Genomic DNA, 5770 nt, shown 5'->3' on the forward strand with positions numbered 1-5770 from the left:
ATGACGACCAATAAAAAACAACAGTGTTACCCCATATGTTTTTTTTCATGACGACCAATAAAAAACAACAGTGTTACCCCTTATGTTTTTTTTCATGACGACCAATAAAAAACAACAGTGTTACCCCTTATGTTTTTTTTCATGACGACCAATAAAAAACAACAGTGTTACCCCTTATGTTTTTTTTCATCACGACCAATAAAAAACAACAGTGTTACCCATTATATTTTATTTGACAAAAACAACAGTGTTACCCCTTATGTTTTTTTTGAAAATGACAACAGTGTGACCCCTTATGTTTTTTTTCATGATGACCAATAAAAAACAACAGTGTTACCCCTTATGTTTTTTTTCATAACGACCAATAAAAAACAACAGTGTTACCCCTTATGTTTTTTTTCATGACGACCAATAAAAAACAACAGTGTTACCCCCTATGTTTTTTTTCATCACGACCAATAAAAAACAACAGTGTTTCCCCTTGTATTTTATTTGACAAAGACAACAGTGTTACCCCTTATGTTTTGACAAAGACAACAGTGTTACCCCTTATGTTTTTTTTCATCACGACCAATAAAAAACAACAGTGTTACCCCTTATTTATTTTTTTCATGACGACCAATAAAAAACAACAGTGTTACCCCTTATGTTTTTTTTCATGACGACCAATAAAAAACAAGTGTTACCCCTTATGTTTTTTTTCATGACGACCAATAAAAAACAACAGTGTTACCCCTTATGTTTTTTTTCATGACGACCAATACAAAACAACAGTGTTACCCCTCATGTTTTTTTTCATCACAACCAATAAAAAACAACAGTGTTACCCCTTATATTTTATTTGACAAAAACAACAGTGTTACCCCTTATGTTTTTTTTTAAAAAGACAACAGTGTGACCCCTTATTTTTTTTTTCATGACGACCAATAAAAAACAACAGTGTTACCCCATATGTTTTTTTTCATCACGACCAATAAAAAACAACAGTGTTACCCCTTATGGTTTTTTTCATGACGACCAATAAAAAACAACAGTGTTACCCCTTGTTTTTTTTCATGACGACCAATAAAAAACAACAGTGTTACCCCTTATGTTTTTTTTCATGACGACCAATAAAAAACAACAGTGTTTCCCCTTGTATTTTATTTGACAAAGACAACAGTGTTACCCCTTATGTTTTTTTTCATCACGACCAATAAAAAACAACAGTGTAACCCTTTATGTTTTTTTCATGACGACCAATAAAAAACAAGTGTTACCCCTTATGTTTTTTTTCATGACGACCAATAAAAAACAACAGTGTTACCCCTTATGTTTTTTTTCATGACGACCAATACAAAACAACAGTGTTACCCCTTATGTTTTTTTTCATCACAACCAATAAAAAACAACAGTGTTACCCCTTATATTTTATTTGACAAAAACAACAGTGTTACCCCTTATGTTTTTTTTTAAAAAGACAACAGTGTGACCCCTTATGTTTTTTTTCATGACGACCAATAAAAAACAACAGTGTTACCCCATATGTTTTTTTTCATGACGACCAATAAAAAACAACAGTGTTACCCCTTATGTTTTTTTTCATGACGACCAATAAAAAACAACAGTGTTACCCCTTATGTTTTTTTTCATGACGACCAATAAAAAACAACAGTGTTACCCCTTATGTTTTTTTTCATCACGACCAATAAAAAACAACAGTGTTACCCCTTATATTTTATTTGACAAAAACAACAGTGTTACCCCTTATGTTTTTTTTGAAAATGACAACAGTGTGACCCCTTATGTTTTTTTTCATGATGACCAATAAAAAACAACAGTGTTACCCCTTATGTTTTTTTTCATAACGACCAATAAAAAACAACAGTGTTACCCCTTATGTTTTTTTTCATGACGACCAATAAAAAACAACAGTGTTACCCCCTATGTTTTTTTTCATCACGACCAATAAAAAACAACAGTGTTTCCCCTTGTATTTTATTTGACAAAGACAACAGTGTTACCCCTTATGTTTTGACAAAGACAACAGTGTTACCCCTTATGTTTTTTTTCATCACGACCAATAAAAAACAACAGTGTTACCCCTTATTTATTTTTTTCATGACGACCAATAAAAAACAACAGTGTTACCCCTTATGTTTTTTTTCATGACGACCAATAAAAAACAAGTGTTACCCCTTATGTTTTTTTTCATGACGACCAATAAAAAACAACAGTGTTACCCCTTATGTTTTTTTTCATGACGACCAATAAAAAACAACAGTGTTACCCCTTGTTTTTTTTCATGACGACCAATAAAAAACAACAGTGTTACCCCTTATGTTTTTTTTCATGACGACCAATAAAAAACAACAGTGTTTCCCCTTGTATTTTATTTGACAAAGACAACAGTGTTACCCCTTATGTTTTTTTTCATCACGACCAATAAAAAACAACAGTGTTACCCTTTATGTTTTTTTCATGACGACCAATAAAAAACAAGTGTTACCCCTTATGTTTTTTTTCATGACGACCAATAAAAAACAACAGTGTTACCCCTTATGTTTTTTTTCATGACGACCAATACAAAACAACAGTGTTACCCCTAATGTTTTTTTTCATCACAACCAATAAAAAACAACAGTGTTACCCCTTATATTTTATTTGACAAAAACAACAGTGTTACCCCTTATGTTTTTTTTTAAAAAGACAACAGTGTGACCCCTTATGTTTTTTTTCATGACGACCAATAAAAAACAACAGTGTTACCCCATATGTTTTTTTTCATGACGACCAATAAAAAACAACAGTGTTACCCCTTATGTTTTTTTTCATGACGACCAATAAAAAACAACAGTGTTACCCCTTATGTTTTTTTTCATGACGACCAATAAAAAACAACAGTGTTACCCCTTATGTTTTTTTTCATCACGACCAATAAAAAACAACAGTGTTACCCCTTATATTTTATTTGACAAAAACAACAGTGTTACCCCTTATGTTTTTTTTGAAAATGACAACAGTGTGACCCCTTATGTTTTTTTTCATGACGACCAATAAAAAACAACAGTGTTACCCCTTATGTTTTTTTTCATAACAACCAATAAAAAACAACAGTGTTACCCCTTATGTTTTTTTTCATGACGACCAATAAAAAACAACAGTGTTACCCCCTATGTTTTTTTTCATGACGACCAATAAAAAACAACAGTGTTTCCCCTTGTATTTTATTTGACAAAGACAACAGTGTTACCCCTTATGTTTTGAAAAAGACAACAGTGTGACCCCTTATGTTTTTTTTCATGACGACCAATAAAAAACAACAGTGTTACCCCTTATAATAATAATGGATTGAATTTATAGAGCGCTTTTCTAGACACTCAACGACGCTGTTTTACAGGGAAGGGGGAACCTCACTAACCACCACCAGTGTGTAGCACCAACACGGGTGAAGCACGGCAGCCAATCTGCGCCAGAACGCTCACCACACACCAGCTTGAGGTGGAGAGTGAGGGAATTAATGAGTCAGCCAATTATACAGGAGGATGATTAGGGGGCCAGATTGAAATGAGCCTGGTTGGGCCAGGACACCGGGGAAACCCCTACTCTTTACGATCAGTGCCATGGGATCTTTTATGACCAAAGTGAGTCAGAACCTCGGTTTTACGTCTCCTCCGAAGGACGGCACCTTCCACAGCACAGTGTCCCCGTCACTGCACTGGGGCATCGGGATTGATGAGTAAGGGGGCCAGAGGGAAGAGTGCCACCTGTAGGCCACCACCCGACACCACTTACAGCACCTGGTATTCTCAGGCGGTCTCCCATCCAGGTACTAACCAGGCCCGACCCTGCTTAGCTTCCGAGATCAGACGAGATCGGGCGTGTTCAGGGTGGTATGGCTGCCATACCACCATAAAAAAACAACAGTGTTACCCCTTATGTTTTTTTTCATGACGACCAATAAAAAACAACAGTGTTACCCCTTATGTTTTTTTTCATGACGACCAATAAAAAACTACAGTGTTGCCCCTTATGTTTTTTTTCATGACGACCAATAAAAAACAACAGTGTTTCCCCTTGTATTTTTTTTGAAAAAGACAACAGTGTGACCCCTTATGTTTTTTTTCATGACGACAAATAAAAAACAACAGTGTTACCCCTTATGTTTTTTTTCATGACGACCAATAAAAAACAACAGTGTTACCCCTTATGTTTTTTTCATGACGACCAATAAAAAACAACAGTGTTACCCCTTATGTTTTTTTTCATGACGACCAATAAGAAACAACAGTGTTACCCCTTATGTTTTTTTTCATGACGACCAATAAAAAACAACAGTGTTACCCCTTATGTTTTATTTGACAAAAACAACGGTGTTACCCCTCATGTTTTTTTTGAACAAGACAACAGTGTGACCCCTTATGTTTTTTTTCATGACGACCAATAAAAAACAACAGTGTTACCCCTTGTGTTTTTTTTCATGCCGACCAATAAAAAACAACAGTGTTACCCCTTATGTTTTTTTTCATGACGACCAATAAAAAACAACAGTGTTACCCCTTATGTTTTATTTGACAAAAACAACGGTGTTACCCCTCATGTTTTTTTTTAACAAGACAACAGTGTGACCCCTTATGTTTTTTTTCATGACGACCAATAAAAAACAACAGTGTTACCCCTTGTGTTTTTTTTGAACAAGACAACAGTGTGATCCCTTATGTTTTTTTTCATGACGACCAATAAAAAACAACAGTGTTACCCCTTGTGTTTTTTTTCATGCCGACCAATAAAAAACAACAGTGTTACCCCTTATGTTTTTTTTCATGACGACCAATAAAAAACAACAGTGTTACCCCTTATGTTTTATTTGACAAAAACAACGGTGTTACCCCTCATGTTTTTTTTTAACAAGACAACAGTGTGACCCCTTATGTTTTTTTTCATGACGACCAATAAAAAACAACAGTGTTACCCCTTGTGTTTTTTTTCATGCCGACCAATAAAAAACAACAGTGTTACCCCTTATGTTTTTTTTCATGCCGACCAATAAAAAACAACAGTGTTTCCCCTTGTATTTTATTTGACAAAGACAACAGTGTTACCCCTTATGTTTTTTTTCATCACGACCAATAAAAAACAACAGTGTTACCCCTTATGTTTTTTTTTCATGACGACCAATAAAAAACAACAGTGTTACCCCTTATGTTTTTTTTCATGACGACCAATAAAAAACAACAGTGTTACCCCTTATGTTTTTTTTCATGACGACCAATAAAAAACAACAGTTTTACCCCTTATGTTTTTTTTTATGACGACCAATAAAAAACAACAGTGTTACCCCTTATGTTTTTTTTCATGCCGACCAATAAAAAACAACAGTGTTACCCCATATGTTTTTTTTCATGACGACCAATAAAAAACAACAGTGTTACCCCTTATGTTTTTTTTCATGACGACCAATAAAAAACAACAGTGTTACCCCTTATATTTTATTTGACAAAAACAACAGTGTTACCCCTTATGTTTTTTTTGAAAATGACAACAGTGTGACCCCTTATGTTTTTTTTCATGACGACCAATAAAAAACAACAGTGTTACCCCTTATGTTTTTTTTCATGGAGACCAATAAAAAACAACAGTGTTTCCCCTTGTATTTTATTTGACAAAGACAACAGTGTTACCCCTTATGTTTTTTTTCATGACGACCAATAAAAAACAACAGTGTTACCCCTTATGTTTTTTTTCATGACGACCAATAAAAAACAACAGTGTTACCCCTTATGTTTTTTTT

General features: G+C 34.2%; 1 non-coding gene across 1 annotated transcript; it reads right to left on the reverse strand.

The window, feature by feature from the left end:
• Positions 1-3767: 3767 nt before the first annotated feature.
• Positions 3768-3886, reverse strand: LOC132448107 (5S ribosomal RNA). The gene has a single exon (XR_009523311.1). It is a non-coding gene; the product is annotated as a 5S ribosomal RNA (ribosomal RNA).
• Between the last annotated feature and the right edge of the window lie 1884 nt (positions 3887-5770).

Source organism: Gadus macrocephalus, chromosome 19 (assembly GCF_031168955.1).
Source record: "Gadus macrocephalus chromosome 19, ASM3116895v1".
Classification (NCBI taxonomy): Eukaryota; Metazoa; Chordata; class Actinopteri; order Gadiformes; family Gadidae; genus Gadus; species Gadus macrocephalus.